Raw genomic sequence first — 27,706 nt, forward strand, 5'->3', positions numbered from 1 at the left:
CTTATCAACTTTCTAACAGCCATGGTAACTTCTCCTCCCTTGGCTCATTCATTTGTTCATCCATTCATTCATTCCGCAATTATTATTGAGTGTCTGGGACAAGCTGGGCACTTCTAAGTGTACTGAACATGACCAACCAATCAGCTGCCCTCAGGGAGTTTACAGTCCAGCGGGAGAACATAGAAAAGAGACAGTCTCAACAGCCAGCAAATACAACGGAGGCATCAGGCAGTGATCAGAGTTGTGAAGGAAATAAAGGAAGGAAAGGGGGCGTGGGAGGAGGAGGGTTCTGATTCTGACTTCATAAAGGGCCCTCTCTTACAAGGTGAAGTGGAAACAAAGACCTGCAAGAAGTAAAGGGGCTACAAGGGATCCATGGAAAGAGCATTCCCAGAAGGGGGGCCAGGGCAGTGCGCACAGTGAGGAGAGTGGCTGTGTGCGAGGTGAGTAAGAGAAGACGCAAGGGTGGAGGCTGCAGGAGGTGGAGCCAGGAGGGCAGGGCTGAGTGGATCTGGAAGCTCTGGAAAGGCCAGCAGTCAGGTCTGATAGTGGGTCTGAGCAGAGTCTCTCAGTGACACCCTTCCTTCTGCTACTGCATGGGGCGAGGGAAGAATCCCAGGATGTGGTCTGGGAGGCAGGAGCACAGAGGCGACAGGGTGGTGACCTGCCCATTGGCCTCGGGCGGTATTCTAAATGCAACGGTCAGCAGCAGCAACTGTGCAATAGTGCCTTTCTTTTCAAAGAGCCAGCTGCTCTGATTCACAGACAGTCCCTCCCAGTTAAGGGTTCATCAGGAACTAGAGGACCAACCAACAAGGTCATTTACCTGTCGCCATTGCTGCATTCACTGGTAATCAAAAGGGGCAGGGTAGGGGAGGACCACGAACCCAAAGAGAAGGTCTGGGAGCATGCAAACATGCCTCTCAAGCCTCACAATTGTCCTTTTGCTAAATTTAGGTTGAAACAAAACGTTCAAAGCCCCCTTGGAAGCCCATTCACAGGTGTGTGACTGTGAACCACATAGTAATCTCCTAGAAAGCAAGAACATCAGGCTTACATTTTTCACTTGCCTCTCAGGGCTCAGTGCTCTGCAGTATATACAGTAAGCACCAAATGAACACTTTTCAGATAAATTAAATAACTGCAGAATAGTCATAACAACAGTGTTTTTTTTAAACAATATTTAGTAATTGCTTACTCTATGCCAGTACTTTTCAGCCAGGGGCAATTTGCCCCCCTGCCCCGGAGACATTTGGCAATGTCTGGAGACACTTTTGGAGTCACAAATCAGGGGAGAGATGCTGCTGGTACCTAGTAGGTTAGGAAAGCTGCAAAAACGTCATATAGTTCACAAGACAGCCTCCCTGCCCCCCATAACAAAGTATTTTCCAGCCCCCAAAATCCAGCGCTTATAAATCACTATTTATCTTCACAGTTACTCTTTTTTCTTTTTTCCAGTCGAGGAAACTGGGCCCTGACACATTAACTTGCCCAAAAGATCACAGTGGGCAACATTCTAGAGCACAAACAATGGAAGCCGACAGGTAAATAAATAGATGGGTAGAGTGCAACAGATAGGCAGACAGATTGAGACAAAAATGGGAAAACTGGGAAATATGGAAAAGAACAGGGAATGGATGAAAAGTAGTCCTAAGCCAAGCTCTGCCAAGAAATGACACATGGCCCTGGGCCTTCCCCTCCTTACTCTAAACCTGAGAGCACACAGCTGTAAAATTCCAGGAGGTGTAGAAGATCACTGACTTCCAGCTTTAACATCTTCAGGACAAGTTTTTCCCTGCAGCTGAAATATTAGCTTTATATAAATACTCGTAAACACATGGTAATATTCACCATACAAATCCTAAATTCCTTCCCCTTTACTCAGCAAAGGCAGGAGATGCCAAATGCCTTATGATATACTCCTCCCCTCCTCCTTTCCTTGCTTCTAAAAATATCTGTGAACAGCCACCTGTGCCAAGCACTGAGCCAGGGCTGGAAATATTCTAATGCCAGATGTGCAAAGTCCTTTTTAATATGGTGCATTTGTGAAGCTTCTATTACTTGGCCAGCCCCAAGGTGGGCAATTTCCCTCCTGCACAGATGGGGCACTACACTGGGACTCCAGCTAACTTTATAAGCAGCAGGCAAGACTGGGGGAATTGGGGTGCAGGGACAGAATTCCCTCCCCACTCGGATCATGCCTCCCAGTCAGTGTCAATATCTACTTCTCTGCTCAATAAATCCTGATGATCATCTTAATAGAAATCATTACCTACTAAATGGCAAAGGAATGAGAAAGCAAGGCAATATGGATGAGAGAAAGAGGTTTTGAGATGAGATGTGAGTAGATTCGGAAAAGCCGGGTAGGGAGAATCAGTTTGTCATGGCTAGCACGGATGGGTCAAGGCCGGCAGCAGAAACAAGGCTCCCTGAAGGTCAAGGTGACATGGGGAAGCCAGGAGGAGCTGGAAGACAGTTATGGATGGGCTCCAAATTGGTCCCTAAAGAAAATGATGTTTTCTATTTCTTATGACAATATTGTTATAGGGCTGTTAACAAGAATCAAGAAATGTCAGACTGTACCAAGGGATGACATCCAGTAACAGCCTGAGCTGGTTTGATTAAGCCATTTAATTAGCATCTGTTTGGGGCGGGGCACTGAACAGAGGGTGATCCATTCACCATCTGATTCAATTCTCACATTAAAGGAGGTAGTAGGTATTACTCTTGTATATATCGCAATGAGGAAACCAAGACCCATAAAGGTGCTAATATTTTGCTAAACCAGATAAAGTAAAAGAGTGTATCTAATGCCCTGTTTCTCTCACCACCCTACAGCAATGTCAGCAAAGATGGAAAACAGAACGTGGAGAGAGATGTAGCTTACTAGAGCCCTGTGGCTTCAATCCCCACCAGGAATGTTGTTTAAGAGGAAGGTGATCAAGCACAAATTCACATTTGCTTGAGGAAGAATACAAATGTATGTCTGTTTATCTTCTTGGTCTGGAAAGTATTATTATCATGTCCATCTTATAGATGCAGAAAGTAAGACCCAGAAGAATCACATGATACACGTGACATCACAAATCTACTGGCTGATAAGGCGGGACCTGAAACTAGTTCCTCTCTCTAAATGGCTAACACAGAAAACCAAGGCAAAGACAGTCAGGGAAGGCAGGGACTTCCTGAGGCTTGGAAAGGTCAGGGGAAGCTTATCAGGGCAGGTGAGATTTGAGCAGAGCAGGGCCAGCATTGAAGACATCAGCAGGGAGGAGAGGTGAGATCAAAGGACTGAGGACAGGTAAGGGGCATTCAGGGGTCAGGTAGATGGATCTGCACTCACAAGCCCTGATATCAAAGGCCAAGTGTCCACATAAACAGAGAGAAAACCCAAGTCTGACCCAGCAATCTCTTGCTCAAAGCCCTTGAAATGACTTCACATCAACTGTGCTACTCAATTCACATGATCTGGCTCCTCTCTACTTTAGTAGCCCGAACTCCACTTGTAGTATCCCATATTCATCATCTACACCTATACACACATGCAGGTTATTCCTCCAGCCTACAGACTCTTTATCCCACAAATTAAAAAATTTCCAGGACGACCAGGCTCGGTGGCTCACTCCTGTAATCCCAACACTTTGGGAGGCCAACGCAGGCAGATCACTTGAGGTCAGGAGTTCAAGACCAGCCTGGCCAACATGGTGAAATCCCATCTCTACTAAAAATACAAAAATTAGCCAGGCACAGTGGTGCATGCCTGTAATCCCAGCTACTCAGGAGGCTGAGGCAGGAGAATCGCTTGAACCTGGGAGGCGGAGGCTGCAGTAAGCCAAGATCACGCCACTGCACTCCAGCCTGGGCAACAAAGCGAGACTCCATCTCCACCCCCACCACCAAAAAGAAAAAAAAAAAAAACAGAGACACATTTCCAGGGGATTTCTTCCAAGTACCACCTGTGGGAAGTTGTCCCTGACACTCCATGACAGACCCACTCCCAGGAGGCAATGCCTGTTAGGCAGGTAGGATGCTATACTAGACTGGCCTGCTGCATCCCACTTCCTCACTAGCTATTAGAGGGCAGGACCCATAGGTCTACACCCATGAGGCAGACACTCAATAATTATCAAGTCTACAAAGACACAGTTATGGATAGAAGGGAGTAAATATAGTATTAGGTGAGTGAGTCCTTGGCCTACCGTTGGCCTCAGCTTTCTCTACTTTGCCAAAGAAATAATATCCAGCTTTCTTTACTTGTCTGATAATGTTTGTAAAAAGATCCAGAAGCTCAAGGGTATTAACTGCCATCACAAAAAAAAAAAAAAAAGGCATTCTTGGAATAAGCTTTTATTTCAGAAAGGAAACCAATTTATGTAGTGTCATCATAAAATAATGCATAGAGATGATGAACTGACGATGATATAGTGATAAGAATTCTTGTTTCATTTATAATATGAACCTTAATTCCTGCCCTCCCCCAAAATGAGTTAACTTACAATTAAAACACATGTATATAGAACACCAAAGTGCAGATTAAGCAAAAGGCAATATGCAATGGGGAAAGGAATTGGGAAGGAAATAATTACATGAAGTCACAGCCAAAGATACTGACTGCAATCAACCATCCAATTTTAAGGCAGCCTCAGAAGGAAGAGAAAAAGACATGAGTTGAATTAGGTCTCTCTCCTTTGACAGAAGGGACATTGAACAATGTCATGGGAAATGGGTTAAGCTTCAGTCTTTCAAGGGATATAAACTATCACTAATGCATTCCAGAAGATGAGGAATCAAATTTACTTGCTGTGCTCAATATCATGGGAGATAAATGTGCTAATAATATGATCAGTTAGGGTATAACCCACCAGACTTCCTCCATCTAATGACTCTGGCCTGCTTTGAAGTAGCCACATTAGGAGGCTTTTCATTTACTTCCACTGAAAATGCCACCAATCCCTCAAAGAGCTGGGTGCCCTTATTTAAGGGCCTGCAAAGCCCATTCGCAAACAACAGGCGATATCAAGGACAATGAAGATCAACAACAGGAACACGTGATGGACACGGCCCTAGCCCCTTCCCTAAACCTTGGTTCCTACAGTTGCTAAGATCTTTATCTTTGCTTCCTGAGGAGGGCTGTCAAGAGAAGCAAATGAGTTAGCATACACACATGTAGAGGCTCTCATGCTTACCCGTTCTCCCCTCATCGAGTATTTATGGATGACCTATAAGATGCCAGGCATGAGTCTCATTGTTGAGGTATGGAAATGACAGAAGTCCCTGCCCTCATGAAGTGTGTGTGTGCGTGCATGCATGCGAGCATGTGTGTGTGTGCATGCATGCGTGTGTGTGTTGAGGGAGACAGAGACCAAAATACAGTTAACCCTTGAACAACACGGGTTTAAAGTGCATGAGTCCACAAATACACAAATTTTCTCTCGCCTCTGCCCCCCCTGAGACAGCAAGACCAATCTCTCCTCCTCCTCAGCCTACTCAACATGAAGATGAAGATGAAAACCACTATGATGATCTGCTTCTACTTAATACATAGTAAATATATTTTCCTTTTGATGTTCTTAATAACAATTTCTCCTCTCTAGTTTACTTTACTGGAAGAGTAATATAATATATAACATACATACAAACTACATGTGAATCAACTGTTACTGTTAAAGCTTCTGGTGAACAGTAGGTTATGAGGAGTCAAATGTTCAGGAAGTCAAAAGTTATATGCATCTCCATGATGTGCTTATTTCACATTGCATGCCTGTACCAAAACAACTCATGCACCCTGTAAATCTATATACCTACTATGTATCTATACAATTGTTTTTGAAAGCTGACACGAATTTTTGACTGTGCAGGGGGTTAGCGCCCCTAGTTCCCATGTTGTTTAAGGGTCAACTGTAATATAACTGTATTATACAACATATTAAAAAGTGGTAAGGAGAAAAATTAAGTAGGGATGAATGATGAGAAGTGGAGAGGGAGTTGCATTTCTATTTTATTTTATTACTATTATCATTATTTTTATTATTTTATTTATTATATAATTTTTTATTTATTATATTATTTTTTTTGAGATGGAGTTTTACTCTTGTTGCCCAGGAGGGAGTGCAATGGTGCTATCTCGGCTCACTGCAACCTCCGCCTCCCTGGTTCAAGTGATTCTTTTGCCTCAGCCTCCCAAGTAGCTGGGATTACAGGCATGCGCCACCACGCCCGGCTAATTTTTTTTGTATTTAGTAGAGACAGGATTTCACCATGTTGGTCAGGCTGGTCTGGAACTCCTGACCTCGGGTGATCACCTGCCTCGGCCTCCTAAAGTGCTGGGATTATAGGCGTGAGCCACTGCACCCAGCCTGCAATTTTTTTTTTTTTTTTTTTTTTGAGACGGAGTCTTGCTCTGTTGCCCAGGCTGGAGTGCAGTGGTGTGATCTTGGCTCACTGCAAGCTCCGCCTCCCAGGTTCACGCCATTCTCCTGTCTCAGCCTTCCGAGTAGCTGGGACTATAGGCGCCCACCACTACGCCTGGCTAATTTTTTGTATTTTCAGTAGAGACGGGGTTTCACCATGTTAGCCAGGATGGTCTCGATCTCCTGACCTCGTGATCCGTCCGCCTCAGCCTCCCAAAGTGCTCGGATTACAGGCATGAGCCACTGCGCCTGGCCCGGCCTGCATTTCTAAGTAGGATGATCCAAGAGAACTTATTGAGATAGTGATATTGGGGCAAAACTTGGATATCTGAGGAAGTTAAATTCAGGAAAGGGAATAGCTAGTTTGTCAGAGCTGTTAAATTCAGGAAAGGGAATGGCTAACTGTATTCGTCAGAGCTGTAGCAGGAAAAAGATGCCATACTCAAACTGGGTAATTTGAAGAGTGTGTAATAACAGAGTAGAATGGTGCTTCCTGGGGCTGGGGGGAGGAAGAAATGGGAGGTATTATTCAAAGGGTACAATGTTAGTTATACAAGATGAGTAAGTCCTAGAGAGCTACTGCAAAACACAGAGCCTGTAGTTAACAATACTGTATCGTAGCCTTTGAAGTTTGCTGGGAGGGTAGATTTTATGTTAAGTCCTATCACTAATAGTAAATAAAGAGAGCAGGAGGAAACAGAGGTGATGGATTATAGACTGTGGTGATGGGTTCACCAGTGTACATTTATCTGCAAACTCATCAAGTTGTACACATTAAATATGTACAGCTTTTTGTATGTCATTCATCCTCTATAAAGTCGTTTTAAAAACAAACAAGGCAGCTTTAGATATAGTCACTGAATCAATAATTAATCTACTTAAAAGTCCTTGTATTCAGACCATATTTCTCTACAGGAAAATAATGATTAAGCATTCAAATGCCTTGCTTTTATTCAGCTATACTATGTCTTCTGAAATCACCTTATCTATTATGCAGTAAATTCATGAAACAAAAAAGAAAAGCAGGGCTTAGGGAAACAACAAGAGCTTCGGTAGCCCCAGGTTAGTGATAGTCACCTCTAGGCCTGAAGTGGTCCCAGAAAGGAGATTAGGAATGATACACAAGAACAGCACAGAAAGGTCGTGTGCAGGAGCTGTGGTCTTCATTGCTTCATTCCTTCTGCCCTCAGAGAAGCAGCCTGGGGAGGGGGCGGGGCTGGGGAATCCCTGGCCTCTCTCCTTTCCTTCTGGCTGATCTTCTGCCAGAGACCTGCAACAGGAAGCTGGGGGCCAGGAAGCCTGTGGATGCCCTGAAGAAGAATGAGTGATCTGAAAGGGCAGTAGAACAGTACTAGAATCCAGTGCAAAGGCCCTGGGGCAGGAGTTCACATGGGAAGTGGGTAGAAGGAACCAGCCTATGATCCAGGAACACAGTGAACAAGATTTGGAAAGCTGACAGAGAATATGAGGCCTCCTCTCCAAACAGAAACTCCAGGAGGCTTGGTTGATTCACTGACACATGCACAGTGCTGAGCACAGTACCAGACACCAGAGTCTGTGTTCCAGAAATGGAAGAATAGGTGAGTAATGAAAGGCTAAGTAAGCAAATTCTTTGCAAATGGGGAAAAGATTGAATGTATAGGACTGCACATATCAGAAGCCCCCTGGAATCTCTGCATCCAGAAGATTGCAGTCACCTTCGAAGCACTCACCACCAGAGGCTACTCGCACACTCTCCTGTGGCAGCCGTTCACCTCGGCCCTTTTCCTAGGGATTTGCCTTCAAGTCCCAGAATGGGCCTCAGGGTCTTTGCATTTGCCTTTCTATGAGTCTGGAACACCACCCACCCCCTCACCTGTGGGCAGGCAAAGCACCTCCTGTGTTCATGTCATCTCCTGTACCAAGCCCTTCCTGATGACCAACTTGGAGCCGGGTGCCCTCTATCCATGCCTCCATGGCCCCCTATGATAATGTCCCCCATATCACTTATCATGCTGCTCGTGAATTTGGCTTCATTAATCTTGCAACAACCCCAGAGTATTAGGCCACCACCTCTCATGCCCGACAGAGTCCATGGCAGAAGGTGGGCTCTCAGATTTTAGCTGCGCTCCTGAATGAAAGAATCAATAAAAGCCACACAGCATTAAGTGGCAGACTCTAGTAATTTAATTCCTGGTCCCGGGCTCTTTGATATAAAATAACTCTTCTATTTTTAATACACCCCACATTCCTGAAGATGACACTACTGCAAAATTAAAGAAATGTGATGAACAGCTTACAACCTGCAACACACTCGGCAGCTCAAAATGACAACATTAATTTAATGAACTTAAACACTGGTGAACTTTTTAACACATCCGGAGTTATTTACACTGGGAAATGCATACTTAAGATTGCCTGCCAAAGAGACTCAAATAGAGATGACACATATATCTTTCACATGTTAATCTGCATTTTAAACTTTGAGCTTTGATACAAGTTGGCTTTTCTCTTTTGGAATGAAGAAATCAAGAGACTACTTTTTTACCCATCCATCCATCCATCTATCCATCTATCCATCCATCCAGCCACATCTTTCCTAAGTGACAGGTAAATCACTAGTTGTTGGGAATGCAAAGAAATAAACCTTGCCATTACAGTGTATTTAGGGAGATAGACAAACAGCAGTGAATATAATGTAAATTAAGTATAATAATCAAACGACAAAGTGCTAGGGGACACGGCTTGTTGAATGGATTGCTGGGGAGAAGCAGAAAGACCATAGCATTCATGGAGATGGTGGGCATTCGTTTTCCAAGGCTGCCATAACAAACAAAGAATCACAATCTGGGTGGCTTACACAATAGCAATGTACTACCTCACAGTTTTAGAGGCTAGGAGACTGAGATCAAACTGTCAACAGGATTGGTTCTGAAGGGTGTGAGGGAGGGATACGCTTAGGGCTTTCTCCAAGCTCTAATAACCTCAGGAGTCCTCAGCTTGTAAATGACATCCTCCGTGTGTCTCACATCATCTGATCCTCTGTACACGTCATTCTGTGTCCAAATTTCCCCTTTGCACAAGGACACAGTCAAATTGAATTACGGCCACCTTAATGGCCTCATCCTAGTTTGATTATCTGCAAAGACCCTCTTTCCACATAAGGTCACGTTCACAGGCACCAGGGGGTTAGGACTTCAACATCTTTTGTGGGAGACACAATTCTATCCATACCACAGTGATGTGTTGGATCTTGAAAGAGGAACATGAGCTTGCCTACAAGGATGGCAGAAGAGGGTACTGATGTGGTCAAAGGAACAGAGGATGGGAGACCATGGGATGGGAGAGCTGGTGCAGAGGTGAGGGATGACACTGGTGATGAGAGAGGCCTTGAGGCTGGACTTCATCCTATTAGTAGTGAGAGACCACTGAAGAGTTTTACGAGAGGAACTAAAACAACAGTAGTATTGTGCTTTGAAACACTCTTTATCCATCTCTGGGAGGGCTTTTTGCTTTCTCTCTTGCTTGTTTCTCTTTGTCTTAGGAAATTGCATGGAAGCCCTGTTTAGCTTTCATGTTTCAATGAGAGAGAGGAGTTTGGGGTTCATGCTTCTCTTTCCTAATAATCCTGGCCTCAGCTCTGGTATAGGACTGGTCTATAAACTAAGTGGAAAGTCATCACAAAGACCTTCTCCCACTTCTATTTAAACTGGGAGAGTCGGTGGTCACACCCCTTCAGAGTAAGGGGTTCAGAGACACAGGCAAAAGGAAACATCTTCCATGCTACCTCTGGCTACCATGGAATGCCTCACATCTGTTTCCTGGAAACACATAATATCCAAGTTGGAAGGATCCATAGAAGTCCTCCAAAACATGTTCCTGGAACTTGGAAGGTGTAGGAGATCAGAATCTGCCAGCCCAAAATATGTCACTTTAGCAAAAGCATTATTTTGAATGAGAGACAACTGAGAAGAAACAGAATAAAAGCTCTCTGCCCTGCCTAAAAGCAGGACATCAGTTTACAAAGGTAGCAGTGTCCCTTCTCTCCTTCTTCCAGGAAGGACAAAGGTTGATCATGAAAGAAGCTTTGGCCTTTCTCAGCCAGGAGAAGGCACTGGAGGAATCTGCTTAACAAATTCCCATGTATTTGATATTTGCCTTCCTGCAGTTACTGCAGCTAGGGACTCGAAGCCTTTTTCCTTTGTTTTGTTACTTATCGAAAAACTTACTGTTCTTTGTTGAAGATGCAATATAAGCTGGATTTCTAAACCACCTCTTTGAGAACCATGCACTCCCTGGGTGTCCCCCTTGCATACATGAAATGCACACCTTAATAAACTTCTGTTTGATTTTCTCCTGTTAATCTATCTTTTGTTACAGAGGTCTGTCCTAGCTAAGAACTAAGAGTAGAGGGAAAATTGATTTTTTTCTTCCCCAACAAAGGTATCTCAGAAAATACCCCAGCCGTGGAGGAAAGGGAGGGTTGAAAGAACTGGTGAATGAGGGGATCCAAGTCTCCTGGTCCTGTTTTGCCTTCAGCAGCTCCATTTATCTTCTTTAAATAATAAGTTTACTGAGATATAATTCATATACCAAATAAGTCACCCTTTTAATGTGTACATTTCAGTGGTTTTTAGGGTATTCAGAATTGTGCAGCCATCACTGCTATCTAATTCCACAGCATTTTAATCATCCAGAAAACAAACCCCGACCCTCCCCATATTCCCTCCTTCCCCAAACCTTCAAAACCACCAATCTATTTTCTATCTCTATGGACTGGCCCATTCTGACATTTCATATGAATGGAATCACAAGTACATATGTGGCCTTTGGTATCTGGCTTCCTCCACTTAGCATGTTTTCAAATTTCACTCATGTTATAGCATGTATCAATACTTCATCCCTTGTAATATCTGAATAACATTCCATTGTATGGCTAGACCACATTTTGTTTATCCATTTATTAACTGATAGACATTCAGGTAGTTTTCACTTCTTGGTTATCATGAATAATGCTGTCTTGAAAAATTTTGTACACGTTTTTGTTTGAGAACCTGTTTTCAGTTCTTTTGAGCACAGATACCTGGAGTGGAATTGCTGGGCCACACGTCAACTCCACATTTCACTTTTTTTGGAATCACTCAACTGTTTTCCAAAGTGGCTGTTCCATTTTATATTCCCACCAGCAATGTATAAGGGTTCCAATTTCTCCCTATCCTCTCTAACACTTGTTATTTTCTATCTTTTTGATAACAGCCACCCTAGTGAGTGTGAAGTGGTACCCCATTGTGGTTTTGATTTGCATTTCCCCAATAACTAATGATGCTTAGCATTTTTTCATGTGCATTTTGACAACCTGTGTATCTTCTTTGGAGAAATATCTATTCAAATCCATCACTCAATTTTCTAATTGGGTTATCTGTCTTTTCATTGTTGAGTTATAAGAGTTCTTCATCTATTCTGTACATAAGTCCCTTATCAGATAAATGACTGCAAATATTTTCTCCTATTTTGTGTCTTTTAATTTTCTTGAAGGAACCCTTTGAAACACAAAAGATTTTAATTTGATGAAGCTCAATTTATCTATTTTTTTCTTTTGTTGGTTGTGCTTTTAGTGTCATATCTCAGAAACCGTTGCCTAATCTAAAGTCACAAAGATTTATTCTGATGTTTCCTTCTAAGAATCTCACAGCTTTAGCTCTGATCTTTTGGTTGATTTACTTGTTTTCATTTTTACTCTTTTTAGAGGATAGCAATCCATAAAAAGTGTGTTTTAACTCCCCCAACCCCAAGCCACCATATTTTAGATTCTAGAAAGGAGATAAATAACTTGCCATGGTCACAAAAGGAGTTTCAGGCATCAATGGACTCAGAGCAAGTTCTCTGCCTCAATGTCAACAGATGACTCTGGCTTCCCACAAAAGATGTACAGGTCAAACCTCCCCAACACGCACGAAGACCTGGATGCTGTGTAGGTCAGAAGGGATCCTCCCCTCTCTTCACAGAAGACTGTGGCACCCCCATGTGAACAGTCAGATTCAGATGTGCAGCAGTCTGAAATGACCCTGTGTCATTTGCTTCTTATTTGTCCCATAACTGTTTCTGATGAATCTCAGGCCCTACATTCCACCCTCGAAACCTACCCCAGGTATATAGGGAATAGAATGTCTTCTTCAAAGCCTCCCTTCCCCACATGGGCTTTTGTCTCATTCACTCAGCTGAACTCACTGAGCATTTACCAGGTACTCTGTCTTTGGTTTTGGGGACGCAAAATGGAATAAGATGACACAGCCCTGCCCTCCCAGAGCTGTCAGTTTTGTGGAAGCAACACACGCTAAGTCCTGGCATTTTAACACTTTCCCAACATTTAGTCATAACAAGCGTTAACTGCCAATATTAATTGCTACACACGTGGCTCTATTTTTGTGCTTTAGGTGCATTACTGAAGTCCATAACAGCGTTACGAGGTAGTGATATCACTGTTCCATTTTTCAGGATATATCACACACTAACTGTGTGCACAGCACTCTACCTAAAGATCAGCGCTAACAGAGGAATAAGCAGAGGCCTCCAGGAGCAAAGAGTGAAGAGTCTGGCAAGGCTTCAAGTACAGGGGTAAGTGGATGGAGCTTTCACTGTAGAATCTTTCCTGGAGAAAAAGCAAACAGTGGGGCAACAATAAAGGCATTAAAAATAACTGTCAAGTTGAAGAAAAAGTGAGTAGTGATGTGGCTGGATTCTAGGGAGATGGGGCTGTGTAAAGGCAGAGTGTACAAGCCTCTGCCAGAATTCACATTCACACACCACAGCCAAAAGAGCCGGCAAATTACATGGGGAAAAACCCTGTAAGAGCTCGCCTTGTGCGGACATGTACTATTATTATACACTCTGTGCCTCTGAGACAATCTGCCACGCACACACACAAAGCTAGCAACTAAAAGGAAACTGGCATTAATACAATTCAGTGTGAGGGTATGATCTGGGGGTGTGGAGGTGGAGATGAGGTTGTTTTATTTCTTACAATAATACTTGTATTTCAGGTAATCGAATTTGGTTCTTAGCGCTAATGTCATTTTCTACTAATTTAATGTCCCAGGAATCCCTCCGAGTAAGAAGATTGCTGGTGGAATGCAAATAAAGCCCATTCTGGGAAAAAGAACCATTTCCCCAACCCAGGTGTGCTCAAAGGCTGAACAAAGGCCAATCCCACAGAGGAGAGGGAGTTAAATAGATCCTAGGAGGTGGTCTGGGTATGAAGGCTGCTTGCTGGGCAAAGGGGCAGTGGTTATTTGAGATTCTTCATTGTGAAAGCAAACTAATCAGGCTCTCTAGCATCAGGCATCTGGAAAGCCAGCAGGGCACTCAGGGGCCTCAGATGACTCAGATGGGAGGAGAGGAGAGCAGAGAAATGAGGAAGGGGGAATAGTGTCCATCTGGCTAGCTCTGCTTCCAAAGGAGCACAGAAGCATCCCTCAGCCTCCAGGTTGGGTAGTAGTAAGAGACAATGCTAGGGCCAGGTGCGGTGGCTCACGCCTGTAATCCCAGCACTTTGGGAGGCCGAGGCAGGTGGATCACGGGGTCAGGAGATCGAGACCACGGTGAAACCCCGTCTCTACTAAAAACACACTAAAAAATTAGCCAAGTGCGGTGGCAGGCGCCTGTAGTCCCAGCTACTCGGGAGGCTGAGGCCTGAGAATGGTGTGAACCCGGGAGGCGGAGCTTGCAGTGAGCCGAGATCACGCCACTGCACTCCAGCCTGGGTGACAGAGCGAGACTCCATCTCAAAAAAAAGAGAGACCATGCTTCCCAGTTTCCATGGACCACTCCCCATGTATGTCCCTATCCCCCCCCTGCATTCTTAACAGTTTCCAGTTTGGACAAGACATTATACAGTCATCCTAGATACAGTGGGCAGAGTATGACAGGAAGACTGAAGAAAGCTAAGACAGAATTTGCAAGCCATGTAACCTCAGCCTAGGTACTTACTCTCTCAGGCCTTAGTTTCCTTGTTGGAAAAATGGAATAACAGTACATGCCTGGCAAGTTTGTCAAGTTTAAGTGAGATACCATGTGTTCTTCACCGTGCCAGCCCTGGGCTCACTGGGCACGTATAGAAACTTGATGGGTGCTGAGTTATCACTGTCTGTTGGTGCACACCGGCAGGACCAGCCTGGGATGCCTGGCTTCCGGAAGAGCTCTTTTCCATCCTAATTTCCTGATGAACTCTGGAGCCTCCCTGTCTCCTATTCCTGCCCCTGGGCATCTGACATCCTCAGTTCACAGCTAATCGCAGAATCATAGCATGAAAAAAGGCATACTTCTCCAAGGGCTGAATAGGATTTCATAAACCAAAAAAGCCTTCAGCTTCCAGCTGCGGTACTGTCCTGGACTAATTTACCCTGCAGCCACGCAAGACAATGAAGTTGGGAATTTCTATTTGAGGGAGTATTTTTCCCCTTCTCTCCCTCTCCTGACAGTGGTCTTCAATTACAGCCTGTGAAGCTCTGGGTGCAGGGAGGCTAAGGGAGGGAGTCAGAGAAGTGAACTCACTGAAACGCATTTGCAGAAGCAGATCACTAAATGTCCCACAGACAGTGGTGCAGCTGACAGCGCCTGAGCTCAGTGGGGCAGCTTGGGGAGAGGAGAAGAGCAGGAAAAAATTAAGCTCTTCCTTGGGCCTGATGAAGATTAATATCTCCTCCCTGATGAGATGAGGCAGTTTAATCGCTGCTATTAATACAGAATCACTGAGAGCCAAAGATGAGGACATGCAAAGAGGCCGGGGATGAGATGAGAGCACCTCAAGGTATGAGCACAGAAGCAGAGAAGGACTCCCTGAATGTAGAAAGACACAGCTGATTTTCTGCAGGGCTCAAAAGCTAACAGAGAAATTGGAGAGCTGAAGCACTGTGTGGTATGATACAGTGTTTCAGACTTGCTGTGTTGCTTTTCCTACTGGGATCATCTGACTGATTGGGTTAAACATGCTGATCTCTAATACCACATCTGGCATACGATCTCAGGACACTGACCTTTACCATCGCTTCCTGGAGAGCCCAACAACAGCAGGACTCAAGCATGGTCTTCTGACTCCTCTCCTTGGCCTAATCCTAGTCATGCTTCAAGATTCAGCCCAGGAGGCATCTTCTTCCACGAAAGCTTTCTTGGATGTCCCCAGATACTTAGGTGTCCCTTTTTCTGGATTCCTGAACACCAGCACACATACTTCTATTATAGCAAGTATGCTAAATGCCAATAGTGGGTCCTTCCCTGCAAAAGAAGACTGCTCTCAGCCTTAAATTCTTGCTTCCCACCTTTCTATAATTTCTCTTTTTACTCATTAATCAGTGTTTCCATCATCTCATCTCCTGGTTTCCTCCGAGGACCTATATTATCTTCAGAAAATGACCACACGGAGAAAGGTCATTATCACCTAAGACTAACAAAAGAACAATTTTCATCAGGACAGAAACTATGTCTTAATCTTAGTGTCTTTCTTGGACTCTAGTCCAGTATCAGAGGTATACTTGGTACTTAATAAATATGTGCTCTGTATGCAATGATCTAAGAGAAAAACAAGGGGTTAGGGCATAAATGGAGGCACCAAAAAATCAGCTGGCCACCTAAGGGAAACCTCCACATCCAAAAAGAAAGGTGCAAACCAAACCACTATGGAGACCTTGAAGTCCTGCAACCCGCTCTTATCTGCTCAAAAGCCACAAGATCATTCTCAAAGGTGCGCCATTAAATAAAAGCAAAAACAGTTCATGCCCTCCCCTGCCACCTCCATCCTCACTCACTCAAGCTGTGTGAATTTTCAACTCAAATATGCTCAGGATTCCCGACTCTGCAAATCCCACACCATCTGACATTTGGGCCTAAGAGTTTGAGAAATGCGAAAGAGGCATGGAAGAATCCCAGAAGAGCAGGTCTTGTGCAGAGCAATGTTTACCTTCGATTGTCACAGAATGATCTGGAACCATTTCATTAAATAGAAGGAAAATTGCAAATGTGAAGGCTACTAGTTTGGGATTCATAAAAGAAGGCAAGCCTTTGTCAAAATATGTCTGCTGTGTGGATGATAAGCAGCACACTGAGCATGAAGGCCACACGTGTGGAATAAACGCTGCAACATTATAAGCACTGAGGCTTCTGGACCCCAGCATTTAATTAGATTACAGTCTTGACAATAGCTCACCTGATAGATCATGCAATAACAAGCTCCCTTGGGTAGGTTAAAAATGCAAATTAAGTGTCAGAAACAGGAACACCACCTCAACTACTGAATGCATTCCCACTAAGTGCAAAGCACAGTAGGTGGTTTAAAGAGGCCCAAAAGCCAGTTTTAACCTTCAAGGCACAGGTTGATAGCAATATAAATATCTATAGAAAGAGCAACAACTGAAACATCAAATATTAGTCACCCGGATTAGTTGCAAACATCTCTGGTGGAGGGAGCTGAGACTCTCCTACACACCCAAGTGTGCTGGAGCCAAGTGCAGAAATGCGGAGCCAACAACTGCACCCAACACCGCTGGGCTTGGAGTCGCGAGAAGAGCAGGTTTCTGGCAGCACCAACACAGCCTGCAAATACCCATGACCATAATTTCTCATGATGCCACAGGCAGGATGAAGGGAGGACCCCGTGAAAGCGACCGCACAGAAACAGAGACACTGAGAAAGCACAGGCCAAGTGCCTGGAACGGCAGCAGGAAGAGAGAAAGAGCTCTGTGGTCCTGCAATCACCTTGCAAGAAATCCAACCTTTCCAAAGCCCAGAGCCAGGAGGGGTGTGCAAGAGAATGTGAGTGGGTTCCATGCCCACCCTCCAGATGGATGGAACCTCTGTTCAGGCAAAGAACTGCTCCTTGGCTGAGGGTCCCAGCAGAACCAGCTTCAGATACCCCACTTTTAACCACTCACAAATGAGAACGTACCAGTTGTCACCAACTGGCTGTGTTTCTGCAGTTCATTTAACCATTTGGGGCCTCAGTTTGCTCATAGGTAAGATGGGGCTAACAAGGGTTCCTCTTTACATGCTGAGACAATACAGCGTGGTAAGCAAAAGCACGGTCCCTGGAGACAAGATGGTGAGCCGTGGAGTCCCCCCAACTCTACTTCCCAGGGGAGTGACTTTGGGAAAGTCATTGAACTTCTGTGTACTTCAGTTTCTTCGCCTGTAAGCAGGGATAATAGGACCAGCCTTACGGGGTGGTTGTGAGGACGGAATGAGTTAATCTAAGTAAATTACAGAGAACAGCACCTAGCATATAGCAAGTGCTCCACAAGCATCAGTGACTACTCTTGATGTGATGATGTAGCTGTTCATTCCTATCCTGTTCTCATAAAGGAGGCGATCATTCACTCATCAACCCTCTTGCACCGAGCACATTGTGTGCAACGAACCTGTCATGTAGTATGAGTTACCTTACTTGGCATACCAGCCCCTAGAACAAGGACTAGGAGCCCACTTGGTCTGAGGTTCAGAAAGGTCAGGGGACCCCTCCAAGGCCATGTAGCCAGCGAGTCGCAGCATCAAACTCAGGGCCCAGGTCTTCTGGTACAAGAACCCCTGCACTTCCTACCCTACCAAATGGCAAGAGCACTGCCTAATAAAACCACGCAGACGCTTCAGCTTTACTTCAACCAGATTTTTCTTTATAATAAAAACAAAAGTACAATGTCTTTTTTACACTGGAAATTTTAAAAAGGCATCCCAATCTTTCTTTCCAAATAATGTCTTTTTTTTTGTTTTCCTAGTAAAGATGGTTGACACTGGCTTCTAGCTTACCTCACTATTGGATGTCACTGGTTCAAGAGTTCCAACACCCAGTGATAGAGTCTGGATCTTTGTCCCCGCCAAATCTCATGTTGAAATCTAATCTCCAATGTTAGCAGTGGATCCTGGTGGGAGGGGCTTGGATCATGGGGGCAGATTTCTCATGAATGGCTTAGCACCATTCTCTTGGTGCAATCCTTGTGAGATATGGTTGTTTAAAAAGTGTATGGCACCTCCCCTTACTCTCTCTCCTGCTTCTCCTCCAGTTATGTAACACGCCTGCTCCCACTCTGCCTTCCGCCCTGACTGTAAGCTCCCTGAGGCCTCCCCAGAAGCCAAGCAGATGCCGGTGCCATGACTGTATAGCCTGCACAACCGTGAATCCAATAAGTCTCTTTTCTTTATAAATTACCCAGCCTTAGGTATTTCTTTATAGCAACGCAAGAATGGCTTAATATACCCAGGTAGGAGCGTGTTGGAAGTTCACTGTCAGATCTTTGATCAGCTATCAATATGTCCTGAACCAGCCATGGACCAGTCGTCCCACACAGCTCTTCCCACCGACCTCTCTGCCAGTATCCATTCGCTCAGGTCAAAACCTGGAGTCATCACTGACTCTTTCTTTCTCTCTCCTTCACAACCCAAACATCACCAAGGCCTAAAGCCTCTACCTCCAAAACCTATCCCCAGGCAGCCACTTCTGCCTCATCTCCATTGCCACTGCCACCATCTAAGTTCAGGTCACCTCACTGCTTATCTGGATAACTATGTTGGCTACCCAGCTGGTGATCTGGCCTAAATTCCTGACCACCGTAGATCATTCTCTATATAGAAGCCAGGCTTATTATCTCTCTTTGATCTGACCTCCACCACAACTCTTTGAGGTGTTCCGGGCAGATATCACCACCCCTGTTTTACAGATGAGGAGAGAGAGTCCTCGACTTGTCACATGGCTATTTAGTGATGAAGGTCATTATTCTACAATCCAGTAATTTGACTCGCACAAGACATTCACCTTCCCTGGGTTTTAATTTTCTCTAAGAGACAGATAACGTTAGCCCAGCTTGACTCACAAGGCTGTTGTGGAGATTCAATGAGAAAGTGAGCTCTTTCACATACCAGCTGAGTGACCCTGAGCAATCCACTTAGCCACTCTCAGTTCTCATTTTGTGCTTTTTCCATCATGCCCCGCTGGCTATGAATCCAGTCCAACTGCGTGCAAATTAAGCCTTTGCTTTATATTTACTGAGCAACAACTATGTGCCGCAACAGATTTTTTTAATACCCTATTTTATTTGCAATCACAGATCTGAAGTTTATCAATACATGATCTCCTCAAAAACGAAAGAAATAAAACAAGTATCTGCAATTTGCTGAGAACCTAATATGTGTCAGTTGCCTGCAAAACTCATCATTCTTAGACTTTCAAATACATCTGTAAGGACGGTATTGTTGTTTCCACTTACACATGAGAAAACTTACAGAAGGCAAGAGACAAGCCCACAGTCACCCAGCTGCTAAGTGGAACAGACAGGTTTCAAACCCTGAGTGTTCTGACTGCAAAGCCCATGTCCACTCCAGTCCTACTATCCCCACTCCCAGGAGGTGGATGCTCCTCTGTGATGGGAATGGAATAGGGATGCTTGGCGTACCTGGGAGCTGCTAGTCTCCCTCTTGCCCAGGCTATGTGGCTCCTCTGTGTCTTCCTAAATGACAACGTGCTTTTCCATGGGTACTCAGAGCATGCCTGCTGCCATGATGCCCTCTCCTGACCTCTGGCCCTACAGGGCCCTATTAGGTCTTATGTACTGTGTTCTCATCGCACCGGGGACACACTTGGACTTCTGGATGGCTCTGCCATGCTCACGCCCTGGAAAACACCTCATTGTCCTTGTTTCCTACTGACTGGTACAGTGCTCAGCACAGGGGAGGAACTACCTACAGCCAAATGATTGTCATAGAAAGGAGGGAGGAGAAGGAAAGACAGGCAGCAAGATGCACCGTGTATGTGGTGGGTGAGAACGTGGGCTCCAGGCCACACAAGTGGCTCTGCCACTCACAGGTTGGGACCTAGGGCAAGTTTCTCAACATCCTGCACCTGCCTTTCCCTCTAAAAGGTGGGTGATGCTAGTGCCTCCCTGGGTGATGTGTCATGAACATAAATGCAAGTGCTTTAGAGCAGCACACACGGCAAAGCCCCACCAAGTGTTAATTTCTATTATCCCACACTAAGGACCAAGGGAAGGAATTGCCTCAAAGCCTGAAGGAGCCGAGGGATTTCACCCAGGGAACAGAACAAGCGAAGAAACCAAGAAAATATGCAATCCAAGGGTCTCTTTCTGATGACTACCTGTCACTGAAGCATCTGGAATGCAATACAGGGACTGTTTGGAGCAGAGGTGTGGACCAGAGGGAAAACAGCCTCCTTTCTATTTGTCAGAGAGCCATCAGAGCAGCAAGAGCTACTAGGAAGAAGACTGGTGAGAGCAAAATGAAAAAATTTTGTAAATACTCACTCTCGGCGATCTTTGCTTATCCGCCCCTTCATGCCACTCACCTCTGAGTGTTTATCCAAAACATGAAATTAAGCCGTGGGTGAGGTGCTCGTCTCTGTCAGACCTGTCTCCTTCAGTGCTGGTTCAGAACCAGTGCCTGTGTGTGCCCTGACAATCTGAGCACCCGGAAGGCTTATATTCATGCCTGCATTGGGGATTTGAAGAGTCCAAGAACCAATCTGCCCCCAAACTGCTCTCAAGTGAGCTAAGTGCAGCATTTTGAGAAGCATTAACTCACAGGTACGGCTTCTAGGAGAGGAAAGGCAAGGGCCCGGTTCTTGCTACTGCTTGGAGCAGGCTGACCCTAATCTGCCCTGAAAGGCTGGATCCAATCATCCATCAGCCACAGGAGCCAAGGCAACTGGCACATGATCCCAGGAGGCAAAGAAAATGCATGGCTTGAAAAGTGATAAAAGACACAACCGAGCCCTCTGAGCCTGGGTGGAAGTTCCAACCTAGTACATTTCCTAGGATCTGTGAGGCATTATTCATACACAGGGAGAGGACCAACTCTACCTAATCCCTATGGAGAACTAAGCAGGAGGGAGCCGCTTTACATAGAAAAAAAAGAGATCTAGAATCATACCCATTTAAGAAACAAAAGAAACCTTAGAGAGATCACACAAGGCATGCCTGCCTGGGTTCAATCTCAGCTTTACCTATTATCAAACTTCTCTGTGCCTCTGTTCCCCCATCTGCACAATAAGAATATTAGCACGAAAATTAGTCGGGCGTGGTGGCGTGCGCCTGTAGTCCCAGCTACTCGGGAGGCTGAGGTAGGAGAATGGCATGAACGTGGGAGGTGGAGCTTGTAGTGAGCAGAGATCGCACCACTGCACTCCAGCCTGGGTGACAGAGCAAGACTCCGTCTCAAAAAAAAATAAGAATATTAGCACCTACTGCATAGGACAGTTCTGAGGAAGAAACTAGTTACTACAAGTCAAGGACTTGGTGCTTGATGTACAATAAATGCTCCATAAATAGTAACTAATATTATTTTTATTTCTGGCACTTCAAGATTCACTGAGCATCTACTCTGTTTCAGGTATTTTGCCAAAGACTAAGGATTCGGATATGACTACGGAAAGGTGAGTCCTCACTATCTGAAGTGTGTGAAATCCAAACAAATAATAATAACAATGACTTTGCCAGCGGAATGAATGAATAACCTTGGTGATCCATCCAATGGCACTGGCGCTTTGTGCTGGGCACTTTTCTAGGCAATGATATTAGAGTCCACAGGAAAGTTCTAAAAAGGAAGTATGCTATATAAATGAAGTGCAATTCAACATAATAAATGATTAACAGAAGTACAAACAATATATTGGCCAGGCACTTGGTGTGAAAACTAAGATTTAAGTCAGAGGAGATAAAATAGGGAGTGAGGCTGTTGTGCAAGACAAACAGTAGGCACTCCATCAGCGATGTCGTTACCATGCTAGTTATTATTAAATCCAAGTCCTGGAGCCCAGGAGAGGAGGAGCAGGGGCTGAGACCAGGAACCCAGAGGCTGCACTTAATCCAGGTCAAACTTTTCAAGTGGGCCAGAAGAGAGGCACTTGTTAAAAATACAGACACCTGGGCACCTCCCCTGAGGAACCCCATTTAGTAGATCTAGGGCAGGATTCTGGGCTGTCTTGTTCATTAAGTGCCCTGGGGTGGACTGGAAGTCTATATGTTAAACAAATGCCCCAGGTGATTCTTAGCATCTAGCAAATGCTGGAACCAGAGATCTAGGTGACCTCCTTATGGGCAAGAAGAGGAAATACTCTCTCAGGTTCCTCTGAACTTTGATTAGCAGCTAAAGGCAAGTCCAGATTGCAAGGACTAAGCTTCCCGAGGAGAGGAGAGCAAGGAATGAGAAGCCAGAGGCCAAGGTGCCAAGATCCACTTTGCAGGCCTGTGTGATAGGTCCCTGCCTACCGTTCCTGACCTCATCCACCATGTTGCTTCTCCTCCTGACCTCATCTACCATGTTGCTTCTCCTCTCTTCTCTTTCTCTCCAGCCGCCCAGACTCCTCCTTGGCAACCTGCAAAAGCACCAAGCACTCTCCATCTCTTGCTCTTCTCCCTGCCTGAAATGCTTTTCCTTCCCCTCGCCACCTGGTTCTGCTTAATGTCACCTATGAGAGAGGCCTGCCCAGATCACCCTATTAACACAGCACTTCCCTTTCCTCACTCCTCACTAAGCCCATTGCCCTGGCACTACCATCTCACTCTGCTTTATTTTTCTTTGTTGCACTTATCAACACTCAGCAGAGCATGAAGTTGTTCGATCATCATCTCCCTCCATCCACTGGGAAAACTAAGCTCCATGAGAAGAGGGGACTTGCCCATGTGGCTCAGGGCTCTATACCCAGTGCCCTAGACAGTGCCTGACGGTGTGTGTGGAATGAATGAATAACTTTGGTGATCCACCCAATGGCACTGGCGCTCAGTGACCTCATCTGAAATGGTAAACCCTCCTTCCCTAATTAGGTTATGGGGGGATTATTTCAATGTATCAAGAAAGCTCATGTCCAAGAGGGCCAAGCAAATTAATCATAATTGTTACCAACAGGTGCAATGGAGAGGGTTCCCAGCTGGGACACCACCTCAAGCATCCATCACTGGCTGTGCGCCAGAAATGGGGCACTGAGTGCCCTCTGCTGGAGCCAAAAAAAAAAAAAAAAAAAAAAAAAAAAAAAGCCAACTATCCATTATCTAAGGCTCCACCCCAGAAAGAAGGAATCTTGGCATGGCCAGGGTTCTTCCTATCAATATAGGTTTTTTTTGTTTTTTTTTTAGACAGTCTCACTCTGTCGCCAGGCTGGAGTGCAGTGGTGTGATCTCGGCTCACTGCAATCTCCACCTCCCGGGTTCAAGTGATTCCCCTGCCTCAGCCTCCTGAGTAGCTGGGATTACAGGTGCACACCATCACGCCTGGCTAATATTTTGTATTTTAGTAGAGACGGGGTTTCACCATGTTGGCCAGGATGGTCTCGATCTCCTGACCTCGTGATCCACCCATCTCCACCTCCACCTCCCACCATGTAGCTTTAAACATTCAACTCTGTTGACTCCTTGAGCGACCTCTTGCTTCCAGAAGTATAGTCAACATATCCAAAGCAGCTGCTGAGACAAAATGACTCTGCAAACCTAATCCATGCTAGGCACCATGAACTCATTTTCATCTTCGCGAAAACCCCCAATTTACACAGAGGCAATTTGCAGTAAGAGAGGTTAAGTGACTCAGTGTGGACACACAGCATTTAAAAGGAGGACTGGGACTTAGACAGCCCCATCCAACATATCTGTTAGGAAAGTGATTAAACTCTGCATCAGTGGATGGCCCTTTCCTCTTTGTTCTTTAAAGTTCTCACTACGGGTCATTTTGATGAAATAATTTAATTTTCTCCAAACATGGCCAATGCATTCACAAGGAAGTGCCAGTACATTTATAACCACAGCTACAGTATGTTAGGAGTCTCTCCCTGCCCCTTTCTAATGCCTAAAGAAGGCTGCTGAGGCCGTGAGCTTCATTATATCACCATTCTCTAGGTTTCAGTTCCTCAGTTGTAAAACAAGGGTCTCTCTGGACCAGGTGGGTGACGTTTTGCATCCCTCCCAGCAGACTTTCCAGGATTCTAGAAAAATATGAGAATGAAAGGAAAAACAGAGATTTGTTAAATGACCACTGTCGGATATAATAGGTCATTTAGTCTTTATAACAGCGGTGTAAGCTATAGGTTGTGCTCTCCTCTTTTTTTTGAGATGGAGTTTCGCTCTTGTTGCCCAGGCTGGAGTGCAATGGCACGATCTCGGCTCACCGCAACCTCCGCCTCCTAGGTTCAAGCGATTCTCCTGTCTCAGCCTCCAGAGTAGCTGGGATTACAGGCATGTGTCACCACGCCTGGATAATTTTGTATTTTCAGTAGAGACAGGGTTTCCCCATGTTGGTCAGGCTGGTCTTGAACTCCCGACCTCAGGTGATCTGCCCTCCTCGGCCTCCCAAAGTGCTAGGATTACAGGTGTGAGCCACAGCGCCCAGCCCTGTGCTCTCCTTTTTATGGAGAAGAAACTGACCTGCAATGATGTTGAGTAACTTGTCTGTTTTACTCTGTGATTTAAATGGTATCTACTAAAATTCAAACTCCCATCCACTTGTCCTTGGGGGCTATGTTCCTTCAACCATCAACATTTGCCCTATAAAAAGTCCTTCTGTAATTTTCAAAAGTTTTATCTGCTTAGGCTGTAAGTCTGCCTAGATGACTCCTGATGTCTGTTCCTTCTCTTAATTGTATGAGGCCATGACAGAAACAAAATGCAAACTGCAAACTGCATTAAAGGATTAACTGAATTTTTTCATTATACTGGCTTATAAGAATCCTGCTAGCCACAGAAGATCGTGTATCTTCTCTTTTGTCCAAGATACCCCATTTTCACTTGTCTCAGGGTTTGTCTTGTCCTTGTCTAAAGCTTGAGTATATTGATTTTGAAATGTCATCTACCAGTTGTTTCTATATCTGCAAGTTCTTGAGTGACTGCAGAGTAAAGGACCTTTTTAGACAAGGACAGGCTCCCTTGCTTACTATCTTGGTGACGTTGCTCAAACGGTACAACGTCCCTGAGCCTTAGTTTCCTCATCTATAAAATGGGACAAGGATGAAGTTGTTTGGGGGAGTAAATGAGATAATACATGTAAAATTCCTAGCCCAGCACCAGGCCAAAAGGTGGAAACTCAAAGTCTAAGTGAGCCAGACAGGGTCAACCACTGCCATACGCAGATACCAGAGCAGATTCCCTCTCAATGCTGTTCTACATAAACAACAGTGAAGGGATGACACAGGGATCAACAAGGAAGGATGGAGACCCTGACAAAATGGATCATCCGAGCACTGTGCACATGGACAGCCAGTACTCAGCTCCAGCCAGTAGCTACTATGATGAAATGAGGGTCTGGTTTTGCAGATCTTTTCATTTTTTTTAGGGAAAGCCAAAAATCATGACTTTTTATGTGCAATCTCCCAATGTTTAACCATTAGCAACAAATTCAAAAATGGTAAAAGCAGTAGGGGGGCCAAACCCAACACAAGTGCAAGCCAGATGCAACCAATCTTGGTTTAACATGCGATAAATAGAAATGATTGCTACAGTTTCCATTATCGTTATAGTTTAAATAGTACATTTCCTTCTTGTGTTTCTATATCTTACACAATACAATAATAAAAGGTTTTTTTTTCCATTTCCAGGAATAAGGATTTTATGAAAATGCATGTTTGTTGAATAACACAAAGGAGAATATTACCTAATGTGGCTTGGGGTCAATATCAAGCAGTAATATTGTTTTAATATTAATTAGAGCCGTGTCATTGCAAGAGCTGGTAAGAACACTGGTGTTGTTTCCAACTGATGAAAACACTCATACAGATTAGGGTTTTTATGAGTAAATTTCAGATCTTGAAGTCAGTGCTGTGATTCACTCTCATAGGGTGAATATCTGTCCAAATGGTATATCAGAAAGGAAAAAAGCCAATGTTGTTACATAGAATTGTTAAACAATGATCTCTAAAGAAAAGTTTCATTCTTAAAAAGCATTTGAACTTCAAAGTCCAACAATGACATAGATTCATAAATCCCAAAGGTTAAGAAAATTCCTCTCATCTAAAAACAATGCAAAACCTACAAAATCACTTCAAATTCTGCTACCATCAAGATTTGCATAGTTTTTTGAAAACTAAAATAACATATTCAGAAAAATGAACAAGTCCTAAGTGAAATACTTAGTGAATTATCATAAAGTGAGCCCAGCTATATAGTCATCACACAGGTTAAAATTAAAATTAAGGCTGGGCGTGGTGGCTCACACCTGTAATCCTGGCACTTTGGGAGGCCGAGGCAGGCAGATCACCTGAGGTTAGGAGCTCGAGACCAGCCTGGCTAACATGGCGAAACCCCATCTCTACTAAAAATACAAAAATTAGCTGGGTGTGGTGGCACACGCCTGTAATCCCAGCTACTCGGGAGGCTGAGGCAGGAGAATCCCTTGAACCCGGGGTTGGAGGGGTGGGGGCGGAGGTTGCAGTGAGCAAAGATTGTGCCACTGCACTCCAGCCTGGGTGACAGATTGAGACTCTGTCTCAAAAAACAAAACAAAAACAAACAAACAAACAAAAATTAAAATTAAATTATTAGCAGCATCCCAAAGTCTTCCTTGGGCCCTGCCCCAGTCTCTGTTCTAACCTCCCTACCAGAGTTAACCACCATCCGGATTGGTAAGAGCCTACATTAATTTTTTCCTGTTTTTGAACTTGGTATAATTGGAATCCTATAGTATGTATTATTTTGTGTATGTCTTCTTTTGCTCAATGCTGAGAGTAATTTCATTTTCATCACTCTATAGTACTTCACTATATAAACGTGCCACTATTCTTTTTTTTTTTTTTTTGAGACAGAGTATTGCTCTGTTGCCCAGGCTGGAGTGCAGTGGCATGATCTCGGCTCACTGGAACATTCGCCTCCAGGATTCAAGCGATTCTCCTGCCTCAGCCTCCCTAGTAGGTGGGGCTACAGGCATGCTAATTACTACCTAATTACTACCAAGCCCAGCTATTTTGTATTTTTAGTAGAGACGGGGGTTCGCCATGTTGGCCAGGCTGGTCTTGAGCTCCTGGCCTCAAGTAATCTGCCTGCCTTGGCCTCCCAAAATGCTGGGATTACAGGTGTGAGCCACCACACCCAGCCCCACTATTCTCATTTTAGTGTTCATGAACATTTCATAGTTTCATGTCTGGTGCTATTATAAATAACGCTGATGTGAGCACTCTAGTACTAGTCTTTTGTTCCCACCTACATGCATTTCTCTTGGGTGTATTGCTAGGGGTAGAGCTAAGGGATCATGGGGTATGCTTGGCTTTGCTTGGTAATACTTTGGTTAAGTTTTCCAAAGCAGTTACATAAATGGCTATCTTTTACTTAAAATTAAGAGACCTATTCAAACATCAA

General features: G+C 44.6%; 1 protein-coding gene and 1 long non-coding RNA gene across 12 annotated transcripts in view; one reads left to right on the forward strand and one right to left on the reverse strand.

Moving 5' to 3' along the window:
* Positions 1-27,706, reverse strand: part of LARGE1 (LARGE xylosyl- and glucuronyltransferase 1) — a 769,194-nt gene that overhangs the window by 571,723 nt on the left and 169,765 nt on the right. The gene's annotated exons all lie outside the window — the stretch shown is intronic.
* Positions 1,448-26,495, forward strand: LOC134761171 (uncharacterized). 6 transcript variants are annotated; one of them, XR_010139466.1, is made up of 8 exons: positions 1,448-1,544; positions 2,839-2,980; positions 12,885-13,004; positions 13,486-13,565; positions 20,401-20,647; positions 21,768-21,810; positions 22,979-23,177; positions 25,954-26,087. It is a non-coding gene; the product is annotated as an uncharacterized LOC134761171 (long non-coding RNA). The 6 variants fall into 6 exon arrangements; XR_010139467.1 differs by having other exon boundaries at positions 22,982-23,177; XR_010139465.1 differs by lacking the exon at positions 20,401-20,647 and having other exon boundaries at positions 22,982-23,177; positions 25,954-26,085.

Source organism: Pongo abelii, chromosome 23 (assembly GCF_028885655.2).
Source record: "Pongo abelii isolate AG06213 chromosome 23, NHGRI_mPonAbe1-v2.0_pri, whole genome shotgun sequence".
NCBI classification, from domain to species: domain Eukaryota; kingdom Metazoa; phylum Chordata; class Mammalia; order Primates; family Hominidae; genus Pongo; species Pongo abelii.